We start from the raw sequence: 12,957 nt of genomic DNA, 5'->3' as shown, positions 1-12,957 counted from the left end.
AAAAAACATTACCGTTTTAAAACCAAAAAAGCGTGGAAATACACCAGTCATTTGCCACTGACATAGATTACTTGCACCACCATAGATTTCAGATGTCATCAATGGTGTAATATGTGATATCAAAAACAGCGCATTATAGCAGTGCAAGTTATACGTATGTCACTGTTGTTTAATTGACAAACATCAGTGTTTTTTTGGTTTTAATGCTGTAGTGTTTTTTTTCAGTGAATTGCTAAGGTTTGTAAGTGAAAATCATAATATCTTCCTCACATATAACTCCACTTTAACCTTTGTTTTTCAGAGAATTTATGAGTGTTTTTTCCATCTTAAAGTAAGTTTTGGCCAACCATGAAGGCAGGAGGTTGGCCACAGGTCAGGCTCTTTGCTCAACCTACCACAGACACAAACCCCTCCCTATGCACAGCCAACTGGCCAGAGACTCCCATCACTCATTTTTAAAAAACAAATTGTCTGTGCAGGACCATAACAATGGCAAAAATACTTTTTCTTTTTGGCCCGTGGAGGCTGGGCAGTGTTCCCTCTGGGGATGGGTAAGTGGTAAAATGCCAAAAAGAAATAGTTGAATAAAGAATGGGTGGATGAGTGTCAGACCCCATTCGTTGTGTGGGTCAGAGGGAGGGGGAGGGGAGGCGAGGTTGGCAAAGGACAAACAAACAGTACTTGCTACTGATACTGTGTTATATATATTTACAAAGCCTGTCCATGAAGAAATTGATAACTAGGGAAAATTATGTTAAAGCTGGTCTGGCTTTATCACAGTATACTGTGTTTTAAGACTGCTCGAACGTTAGGCCACTTGTAGACGTTTACATCCTGCAAGTTTAAGGCCATAAGTTTGTAAAGCAATTTCTTCAGATGTTTGCAATCTTTGATTCCAGTTATGATCAGTGCTTGAAATGGAAATATGTAAGTGTTAGTACTCACTATGCTAGAGTATGTGTTTGCTACTGAGAAGTACTGCTGCTCTCCTATTAAAAGTAGTGGATCCCTACTGAGAAATTTTCCTTTTGAGGTTAAAAAGCCAGGTACTCAGTAATTGACAGTACCTTCCCAGTTAAAGCACTGGGTTTGAGTCCTCAAATAGTTTACATGGTTAGCATGTCTGTTTTAGAGCATTGCTTGTAACCAGTATGTCATATATTTGTGGTCTTTGTTATGTTGTCAGTGGGTTGATGTATCTGTTGCAGAGGTCCTTGTGTAGCATGCAAGCTACAAGTTCTAATCCTGGTTAAGTTAACCTGGGTGGTTATTATGCACCCCCTGCAGATGTATGCATTCTGCCTGTAAGACATATGTTTGAATCATTGTTGTCCTTGACTCATTCTTTCATTCTGATGTTGATAAAATGTCTTTCAAAGTAATAAGAACGTATTGCTTGTTATATATTGCCTGTTATGGTTCATAACTCCTTGGTAGTGCAAGCTCCAAGTTAATCAGGCAACACTTTTGATACATGGAGCTGTGGTGTAACTCTGAGTGAAAAACGTATTCAGCGCTTTGCTGGAGAGATGCAGGATATTATGGCAAACACATTTTCTCTGCATGCCCCTGTAGAAGTAGAGCTGTGTTGAAACAAATGTTAGGGGTGCACATATATGAGAGATGTGGTAGCAGCATAGGTTTGCTTGAATAGATTCACAGAAAAAAAGTTTTCCCCAGGAGTCTTTGTGGTTATGCATGGAGGTATTTAAAAAAGGAGGAACTCAAATTGAGAGTATTCTGTTTAGAAATCTAAAACTCTCATATTTCACAGTTATGGTTAGCTACACAACCATAATGCCTTACTCCTCATCTCATGCATGACCTCACAGATGATATCACTAATAACCGTGGAAGCTGCAACAGTTGCTCTGTTAACATGGAAATACATCCTTGTGTTTTCTCCATGAAAGCGTTGTGATGTTGTTCAAGCTATTTTTTGTTAAATACATGGAAATAATGCCTAGTTTAATGTTCTTAGGTTTTCATAACTAGGGCTCTGCCAGAGACAAGGCTGCAGTCAGATTGCCTTGACGTTAGTTTTGAGTTGACAGAAATAATGTGGCTTTTAAGATTACATGAATGAGATTCCTTCATGCAAGTTTCTCTGCTGTGTTTTTGCATTGCAGGAATTAAGCAAAAGGGAATTCAATTTCTGGTGGTGTGTATTAGCTTAGCTGAAATGTATTTGTAGTAAGCTGGCCTGGAGTGTGGTGGGTACCTATGGTACTTAAACCTTATTCCAGGTCCATGGTTCTCCTATCAGTGAAATGTAGGCAATGCCTAGAAGCCAGACTCTCTAGAGGTAGCTGTGGATGAGCAGCCAAGTCCTATCTAGAAGAAATGCAAAGTTCATGCAATACCACTGAAGCCACACAGCACATACACACATGAAATCAAACACTCTGTGTTACAAAAATAAAGATACTTTATTTTAGTGACAAAATTACCAAAACTACTAGATAGGCAAATACCCCAACAGGAGGTAAGTAAACACCCTAAATATGTACACTAGTAATCAGAATTATTCATAAATTAGCAGTAGAAACAGTACAATAGCAAATACACAAGAGTGACCCTAGGGGGAGCCCAAATCATATTCCATAAAAAATTAAATGTGAATGCCAGGACCCCCACCTAGGTAAGTGGAATCTGTAGCGGAGAGCTGAAGGTAATAGGAAACCCCGAAGGTAAGTCCCACTGTGCCCCCCTGCAACCAGGAAGAAAGAAGTACGTTACTGGATTTTCCCCAAACCACTAAAAGGAAGGAAAATAAGTATAATGCAACACAAAGATAAGACTGCAAGAAAACAGTGGTGGATTCCTGAAGCGGAAGACCGGAAAAGAAGGGGACCAAGTCCAGAAGTCGCACAAGTGTCCGGTGGTGGCAGGAGCCACTACCTACCCGTCTGTGGTTTCAGGAGTTGGTTGACGGTAGGATGAAGACGTCAGCAATGCAGCCCTGGAGACGGTGAAGAATTCCAGGAGGATGCAGTCGACGTCCCACGCCGGATGGAAGATTGCTGTCTGTCTGTGGCTTTTCCATGCCACACAGCAAGCCGTGGAAAAGGCAGAAGTCGCAGTGAACAATAAGTGGAGCTCTCGGGGACCAGCAAGGTCCACGAGGACTCAACCCACGGGGGGGAGCCCTGGGGAGGACCCTAAGCAAGGCAGAGAGTCCACCGAAGAAAAGGCAGCTCCCACAGTCGACGCAATGGAAGAGAAACCAGGGGTCGCAGAGGAGCCCATGCAACACAACTGAAGAAGGGTCCCACGCTGCAGGAGAAGCACACAGGGGGCTGTGCGTCGCAGGGAAGAGGGTGGGACTACACGGAGCCTGAAGATCCCTTGGAGGAGATGCCAACAAGCCTTGTTAGCTGCAAGAGACGCAGTGCACTGAGGTACTGTCCTGCAGGGGAAGACAAGGGCATACCTCCACCAAAGTTGGACAGCTGGTAGAGAGGACCAATGGAACCACTCCAGGCCACCACCCATGATGGAAGATCGAGGCAGCTCAGGATGAGAGGAGATCCACGCAGCTGGTCCTCGTTGCAGTTGGTGCCTGTGGATGCAGGGAAGTGACTCCTTCTTCCTTCTCGTGCAGACTGAAGATTTGCCGTCCTCAGAGAATGCGCAGCTGGGGAAATGTTGCAGAAGCTGTGGAAACAATGTTGCAAGCAGAGTCTTTGTCGTGGATGCAGCTTGTCTATTCTCGGAGGGTCCAGTTGCAGTTCCAGTGGCCAGAAGTCGAAGTACAGGTTTCTGAGGAGTCCTGCTGGAATCTTGCAAGCCAAATCTGAGTACCCACCCAAAAGGGAGACTCTAAATAGCCCTGAAACGGGGATTGGTCAACTAGCCAGGTGACCACCTATCAGAAGGGGGCTCTGACATCACCTGCCTGACCTGGCCACTCAGATGCTCCCAGAGGCCTCTGCCCACCTCCGAATCAAGACAGCAGAATCAAGGGACCCTCTGGAGGAGCTCTGGGCACCACCCCTGGGGTGGTGATGGACAGGGCAGTGGTCACTCCCCATTCCATTTTCCAGTTTTTGTGCCAGAGCAGGAACTGGAGGTCCCTGAACCGGTGCAGACTAGGTTATGCAAGTGTAGGAGGCTGGCCTGGTTTGTAGTGGGTACCTTGGGTACTTACACCACGTCCAGTTAGCCCTCATTAGTGAATGTAGTAGTGTTTTAGCAGCTTAGGCTGACAGAGGTAGCCATAGCAGAGCAGCTTAGGCTGAACTAGGAGACATGCAAAGCTCATGCAATACCACTTATAGTTACACAGTACTTATGCACAAGTAAAGACAATACTCAGTGTTACCAAAAATAAAGGCATTTATTTGGGTGACACAGTACCAAAAATATCTTAGTGACAATAATCCTTCTGGAGGTAAGTATTATACACCATATATACACTTGACACCAAAAGTAGACAAGTAAATAGACATAGAACAATGCAAACAGTAGGAAATCATATATAATGCAATGTGAGAAAATAGTTCTAGGGGCAACACAAACCATATACTAAAAAAGTGGAATGTGAATCACAAATTTCCCCCTAGACAAGTGTAGTGTGTGCACAATATCTGGGAGAGTAAGAATACAGTAAAGGTAAGTACATTACCCCCACCCCAGAGCCCAGAAAAGCAGGAGTAAAGTACTGCAAGTTTCCTTAGGACACACTACACCTCGTTTTGGGGATTTTGCAGCAGCCAACCAAGTCTGCAAAGAACAACTGCTGGATTATTGGACCTGAAGACCTGCAAAGGAAGGGGACCAAGTCCAGAAGTCGAAAGAAGTTCCAGGAAGGACAGGAGCCCCTGCCAACCTAGAAGAGGGTGCAAAAGAAGAGTCCCTGGTTAGTAGAAGACTGCAGAAATGCACTCTAGGAAGATGCCAGCGGGTTCCTGCTTGATGCAAAAGATGTCCCACGGCTTGAAGATCGTTGCAGACAAGATTTTGTGTTGCAAGGTGCCAACAAGCCTTGGCTACGACAAAAGTGCATTTTTCATCAAAATGGCGCTGGGTGGACCCAGGAGGGACCTGGGGGCCTCAACTCTGTGTGAGGAGGAAGAGGGGGCTCTCAGCACTTTAGAGAGCCCTCAGGATGCCAGGCAGCACACCAAGAATCCACAGGATCCGGGTTCAAACGAGGTGCAAAACGCAGTTGATGCAGCACAACAAGAGAAGGTCACACGCCGCCGGAGAACAGCGTCGCAGTGAGGTGTGCTGGGGACCTGGGCCAGGCTGTACACGAAGGAATTTTGCAAAGAGTGCACAAAGTCCTCAGGAGCCGAAGAAGACACAAAACACAGGGGTACCATCGTTCTCGGGGAAGGCAAGGTCTTACCTCCTCCACATTACACCATCAGGACCTCAGGACAGCCTATGTCAATGATATTCAGTCTGTGTCCTTAGGAGCATGCTCGTCGCTGTGAGAGGAGTCCCAGGGTACCGGTCATCGCATTGGAAGGTGCCTGCTTGGAGAAGGGGAGTGACTGTCACTCCACAGGAGATTTTTTCGGTCCTTCTGGTGCAGGATGAAGACAGGGAGTCCCCAGAGCATGCACACGGTGGAAACTGTTACTGTTGCAGTTGCTGACTTGGAGCTGAAGTTGCTGAAGAAGAGTGTCTCTTGTAGACACTTTGTTGCAGTTACAGCGTTTCTTCGAGCAGGCCGCAGATGATCCGAGGTCAGAGGATGCTGAAGTTGTTGCAGAGGATTCCTGAAGGAAACTTGCAAGCAGATTCTGAAGAGAACCCACAGGAGAGACCCTAAATAGCCCTGAGAATGGGATTGGCTACCTTATCAGGTATGGACCTTCAGGAAGGGTCTCTGACGTCACCTGCTGGCACTGGCCACTCAGAGCCCTCCAGAGTGCCCCCACACCTTGCAAAGCAAGATGACTGAAGTTTGGGACACACTGGCGGAGCTCTGGGCACCACCCCTGGGGTGGTGATGGACACGGGAGTGGTCACTCCCCTTTCCTTTGTCCAGTTTCCTGCCAGAGTATGGGAGAAGGGGTCCCTGAACTGGTGTAGACTGGCTTATGCAAGGAGGGCACCATCTGTGCCCTTCAAAGCATTTCCAGAGGCTGGGGGAGGCTACCCCTCCCCAGCCTGTAACACCTATTTCCAAAGGGAGCGGGTGTAACAACCTGCTTTCAGAGAAAATGCTTTGTTCTGCATTCCTGGGACTGGGCTGCCCAGATCCCAGTTGGGCAGAACCCTGTCTGCGAGGTGGCAGCAGCTGTGGCTGCAGTGCAAGCCTCAGAGAGCTGGTTTGGCAGTACTGGGGGTCCAAGGTGGAGCCCCCAGGATGCATGGAGTTGGCTCCCCAATACCAGATTTGGAATGGGGGGGACAATTCCATGATCTTAGACATGTTACCTGGCCATATTCGGAGTTACCATTGTGAAGCTACATATAGGTATTGACCTATATGTAGTGCATGCGTGTAATGGCGTCCCTGCACTCACAAAGTCCGGGGAAATGGGCCTGAACTATGTGGGGGCACCTTTGCTAGTGCAAGGGTGCCCTCACACTTAGTAACTTTGCATCTAACCTTCAGCAACTGAAAGTTAGACATATAGGTGACTTATAAGTTACTTAAGTGCAGTGAAAATGGCTGTGAAATAGAGTGTGCACTATTTCACGCAGGCTGCAGTGGCAGTCCTGTGTAAGATTTGTCTGAGCTCCCTGTGGGTGGCAAAAGAAATGCTGCAGCCCATATGGATCTCCTGGAACCCTAATGCCCTGGGTACCTAGGTACCATATACTAGAGACTTATAAGGGGGGGTCCAGTGTGCCAGTTGGAATTGGTAAATTAAGTCACTGGCCTACAGTGACACATTTAAAAGCAGAGAGAGCATAAGCACTGAGGTTCTGGTTAGCAGAGCCTCAGTGACACAGTTAGGCACTACACAGGCATACACATTAGGCCACAGACTTGGAGCACTGGGGTCTTGGCTAGCAGGATCCCAGTGAGACAGGCAAAACACATTGATATATAGGTTTTTATCTATGAGCACTGGGGTCCTGGCTAGCAGGATCCCAATGACACAGTAAAAACACGCTGACACACACTCACAAACAGGCCAAAAGTGGGGCTAACCATGCTAGAAATAGGCTACTTTCTCACAGCAAGTTGGTCACCAAATGTGCCCTTCAAAGCATACCAGTGGCTTGGAGAGCATACCCCTTCCAAGCCATGTAACACCTATTTCCAAAGGGAGAGGGTGTGCCCCTCCTCCCCCCCCCAGGAAATATTTTATTCTGCCTTCCTGGGCTTGAGCTGATCAACCAGCAGGAGGGCACAAATCCATCTGAGGTGTGGCAGCAGCTTGGGCTTCCTGGAAAACCCCAGAAAGCTGGTAGGAGCAATGCTGCGGGTCTTCTAAGGGTCCCCCAGAGTACATGGAAACATCTCTCCAATACTGACAACAGTATTAGGGTATGATTCCAACATGTTTGATACCAAAAATGCCTAGGTAGTCACATATGTCCAGTACAAACTTAAAACGGCATCCCCGCACTCACGATGTCCATGAAAAATGGAGCTGGAGTTTGTGAGGGCACCTCTGCTCATGCAGGGGTGCCCACACACACAGGTAGTTGCACCCTGCCCTCTGGGCTAGGAGGGCCTATCATAGGGGTGACTTACAATGACCTGGCGCATGCACCCTTTCATGCAGGCTACAATGGCAGGCCTTCAGATACACTTTGCATGGGCTCCCCGTAGGTGGCATAATACATGCTGAAGCCCATGGGGGGGGCCCTGGTGCCCCAATTCCCTGGGTACCATATACTAGGGACTTATATGGGGGCACCAGTATGTCAAATGTGGGGTGTCTGTGGTCCAAGCAACCAAATCTAAAGGGAGAGAGCACAGTCATTGGGGTCCTGGTAAGCAGGATCCCAGTGAACACAGTCAAACACACTGACAACAGGCAAAAGGTGGGGATAACCATGCCAGAAATAGGGTACTTACTTTCAGTATTAATTTGTGTTCATTGAGAAGGAAGCTATGTGCTGAATGTTCCTGTAATTGCAACATGTTCAAGGACGTTTACCTGGTAAGCTCTGAAGAGTTTTGCTGTGAATTGTTTTCACTTGTTGCATGCCAGATCATTTTTATCATTTCCTGTGTAAATTATGCATAAAAGTAGGTGTTCCTAAATGTTTCTTATTTTATCTTTAACCTTTCCTTGCTTCACCATGTCAAGAGTGTGCCTTTCACTGTCTGAAACCTATAAGGTTTGCACTTTTTGGGAGATGTGCCACACTTTTCCCTTCACATTCTCGAAGGCAGATTCCACGTTGGTTTGTGTGCTGATTTATACTCAGACTTTTCTTGCTTTCTGAATTTAAGAGTCCATGCTAGTCTCTCTATTTGATTTATGCTTGGACTTTCTTTGGCTTTTGAACTGAGCAACATAATGCTAGTCTTGTTACTGAACTACATTGTGGTTCTGGCTATGTACTTGTTTTGGAGGTCACCCTTATGATGTTACCTCCCTCATGTGGTTTTATTTGATATTATTTATTGATAGATTTTTTGACTACTTTTTAGCGTTTGTAATGATTTATTAGTTTGTATAACCTTTATGGTTTTGACTTCAAATTTTGTGTGGTGAAAGTTTTCTTTATTGCCCTAATGCTGCCGTCTGTTGAGACTTATATGCCCATATCCTGCATCTCAACTCTTTTAATTCTTTAGTTAAAAGCGTTGACAATTCAATTTTGACAATGATACTGCAGCCATTATCCCCACTTTTTTTTTCTATATATACAAGGCCTAGAGGTATGAGTGCTTTATATGTTAACAGGTTCACAAATCATTCCACTTGAGGATATTGAGCTGTGTGTCACACAGCGAGAGCCTTTCCCCATCGGTCCAAGGAAGGGGGAAGGGGGGATCCAGGGAACACAGGGAGGAAGAAACACATGGGGATGGGACGCCACTATGCCGAGCTACTAATATTCTTGAAATTCCATTAAGCTCTGTGAGGAGCCCATCGGATTTGGCTGCAATGGGGCACTTCCACAGACCCCACACCCCACCGATCCATCAGACCCCACCACTGCTCCGCGCTTGGACGCACAGGGACTTTCCAATGAATTGCAATTGCCCGCTTGGTGAGCAATGCTCGTCCCTTGTGATGTTAGTGCAAGTGTATGGTTTCTTGTCTCTGTATAGTGAAGCGGGCCCAACACATTGAATCATCTTCTATGGAGGGAACTGCAGGACAGAGACCTGTCCCTGGCAAGGGCATACATTTTGGAATCTCAAGTATCCACTGGGCTCAGACAGCTTTGGGAGACACCCACTAACCACCAGGCATTCAAAAACCTTGTCTGGAAATCCATAAAAATCTCTGTGCATGCTGATAAGTCTTAACTGGCGCGATACGTCTGTGGCTCTAAATAAAAACAAGGCTCTTGCGCCATTTAAATACTTTAGTTCGGGGTATTCAGTTTTTGTCAAGAAGGAGTACCTACAGTACCGGGTGCGGTGCTCCTCATAACACCGCACCCTCCACCATGATTACGGTGGGGGGGACTCCCAAGCAAGTGCCAACTGTGCGATCTGGTGGAAGGCAACTTACTCCATCTGGTCTGCTCTTGCGCTTCTCTGACGGAGGAAAAGAGGCTACTGTTAAAGGGGCCATTCAACCAAAGGGGCATTCAAACACAAAGGCAGGCGGTACTGGCCTGCTTCGATCTAGGAGATCCTCAGTTGAATTTTCCGCTTTGTCAAATTTCTTTTGAAGGCAGGGAAAAAGTGTCTCAGCATTCTGTGTGTGACCCCATCATACAGACATCAGCCACGATCAATGAATGAGGAGAATGTCCCCCAGATGAACTGTCACCTGGCTCAGGGTTCTGTGGTCCCTGTGGCAAGCTGGTCCTTCCTACTTAGTGCACAGTCTTGTGGCCATGAGGTTGGGGTTCCATTGGCACTGGCTACCATTAAAGGAGATAAGTGCATCATACGTACACTGCTGTTATCATTTTGGGTGGGAGGGCGTGTCTGGTCAAGGTCACTGGGGAATGGTGATCATTTCCGGCCTTTCACCCCCCACATTTTACTGCTCGTTCGGGCCCCCCCTTTTCTGCTCTTTTGCACTTTGCACTTTACGCCTGGTCAAAGGCCACTGTGGGAGGGTAGTCATTGCAGGCCTACCTTTTCCCACACTCTGCCTGTTGCAGGCAAATATGCCCCTCTCTGCACTTCTCACCTTGCCACCAGGGTGACCTTAGTGAGGTGCTGTCTTACACTTGCTGCTCACCCTAAAGAAATTTGCTTCTGCTAGTCGTGGTTATGTAGTATGATTATGTAGTAGATTTTATCTAATGTTTTAACTTGTGTTATTCTATTTTAAATACCTCTGGGATCGGTGCCCAGGCATGGGTATTACCTGCTCAACAATAATGACTATTGGGTCTTGGTTGTTTGTCTTGGGGCTTTAACCAGCTTATTTATTTTGTGGCTCCTACTTAGTCTCAAATAAATTTGTATGTCATGTTTTATGCTGTTGTTTTATTGCAAATGTTTTAAGTAACTATGCAAGTTAATAAAAATAACTTACTAATTACTTAGTGTAGGGACCTGGGGCCAGATGTAGCAAAGTGTTTGCGCCTCGCAAACGGCGAAAATCGCCGTTTGCGAGGCGCAAAAGCCACTTTGCTATTCAGAAATGCATTTTGCGAGTTGGCTCCGACTCGCAAAATGCATTTCCGACTCGCAAATAGGAAGGGGTGTTCCCTTCCTATTTGCGACTCGCAGTGGGATGCAATTCCATTTGCGACCGCGTATGCGGTCGCAAATGGAGTCGCAGTTACCATCCACTTCAAGTGGATGGTAACCCACTCGCAAATTGGAAGGGGTCCCCATGGGACCCCTTACACTTTGTGAATGGACCCAAAAAAAAATTTTCAGGGCAGGGAGTGGTCCAAGGGACCACTCCCTGCCCTGAAAAAATACCGAAACGAAAGGTTTCGTTTATTTTTAAAGTGCAGCTCGTTTTCCTTTAAGGAAAACGGGCTACACTTAAAAAAAAATAAACTGCTTTATTTAAAAAGCAGTCACGAACATGGAGGTCTGCTGACGTCAGCAGGCCTCCATGTTAGCGAGTGCCTATACTCACAATGGGGCCGCAATTTGCGACCCACCTCATGAATATTGATGAGGTGGGTCATTGCGACCCCATTGCGAGTCGCAGTCGGTGTCTGAGACACCGTACTGCATAGCAATTTGCGACTTGCAAATTGCGAGTCGCAGGGACTCGCAATTTGCAAGTCGCAAATTGCCAAGTTGCTACATCTGGCCCTTAGTTTCTTCACAAAACGATGCCCTTCAGACCACCGGCTGTACTATGTGCAGGTCATGCCTGTTCTTGAGTGTGTTTACTTCTTATTTGTTTACAGTCCTCTTTCCATTAGGTGTGGTTGCTTTTCTTAGTTCAGTGACCCACTACTACTTTTCATTGTCTGTTACGTGTGTCATCCCTTTGTTTTCTTTGAAGTCCGCTCTTTGTGAATTGTTGACTGCCTTTTAGCTTTGTGTTTTCTGATCACCATCTGATAGGAAATAACCGGACCTCTTAATTTGCCTTATTGGTAACACTACCTGTGCAGGTGAAGCAATACTCTTCAGGCCTCAAAAAGTCTACTCGCCAAGTCGCTATGGCGAGTCATATTTCATCAGGTCAAGCTATTTTTAGGACCTATTAAACCCTTTTGGCACATTGACGAAGAGCAGGTGTTCTGTCCAGTCAGAAATTGAAATGGGCCTTTAAATCTTCTTCTTGTCCCGTTTGCTCTGTGTTCAGAGACCGAGATCAAAAGTCAGTTTGTCTTACAATTAATTTTCCTTCTAACTGCAGAGTTCCAGGATTTTGTCAGTTTTTTTTCTAAGAACATTTAAATAGCTAAGTCAACCGTACAAACATTTCAGAATGTATTTCAGTAGTTGTAACAGCCCATTGTTTGTACTTCTGTGTGATGAACAAAATATTTTAATAGTGATCTGCAAAGAATAAACATTTTCTGAAACCCGAGTTTCACTGATTTGTTAATACACTGTATAGCTTTATCAGTAGAGCTGCAAGTTAGAGGAAAGGTTTTTGGACATTTCATGGAAATTATCTCTCTGTAAATGACAGTGTGCAACACTATCATGCTGTAGTAATATATTTATTAAAAATAAGAGTCTAAACCTAAATCCAGAAGCACTCCTGCCCTGGTAGCAATGCTATTAGTGAACTAAGAGGCAAGTAATAGACCATGTGTCCCCTATATGTGGGCTAGATTCATTTTATACATAGAGCAAACATTTAGTCCATTTAATCAAACAAAGTTGTTGTTTTGTACAGAAGAAATTCTGAGCTCACATATTTGAAGGTATACTCATATGTGAGATTGAAGAAAAAGGCGACTCTGTAAAGTAAAATATTTGCCTAGGATCAAACAATTAAGAACCCTTTATGGGTCTAGAACATTACAGTTATGGTTGAGTAGAGTATTCAAATTACTCGAACTGCAGGTCTAGTAACATTTTCATGAATTTTCAAGGCCTGCTCTTACTTTAGTTTAATGTAGTTTAACATTGATAGTTAAGGATTGTGATGTGTTTCTATAGCTTTTAAGATATTCCTAACATGATAGTTTGTTTCCTGGTCCCTTGACTAGTGGGAGGAGCAATTCGAAGTGATTTACTCTATTCACCATGTTGGAAAACCCAAAAAATCTTTACACGTGTGAACTAGAGGCCACTGTCTTGCATCACTTATTTGCATACTACAGGCCCTCCTAGCACACTTTTAAAATGTTTGACCTAACCGACTCAAATGTTTATCCATGAGGAGACTATGATTAGTTGTGAAAACCTGTTGATCATTAGCATGTCTCTTGTTGCGAGCCAGGTGCAACTTGATGAGCTATAATTGGCTC

At 45.4% G+C, this 12,957-nt stretch overlaps 1 protein-coding gene across 3 annotated transcripts in view; it reads left to right on the top strand.

The window, feature by feature from the left end:
* Positions 1 to 12,957, top strand: part of FAAP24 (FA core complex associated protein 24) — a 91,352-nt gene that overhangs the window by 4,575 nt on the left and 73,820 nt on the right. The gene's annotated exons all lie outside the window — the stretch shown is intronic.

This window comes from Pleurodeles waltl, chromosome 12, assembly GCF_031143425.1.
Source record: "Pleurodeles waltl isolate 20211129_DDA chromosome 12, aPleWal1.hap1.20221129, whole genome shotgun sequence".
In the NCBI taxonomy this organism is placed as follows: domain Eukaryota; kingdom Metazoa; phylum Chordata; class Amphibia; order Caudata; family Salamandridae; genus Pleurodeles; species Pleurodeles waltl.
This window is presented reverse-complemented; position numbering and strand designations above follow the sequence as displayed.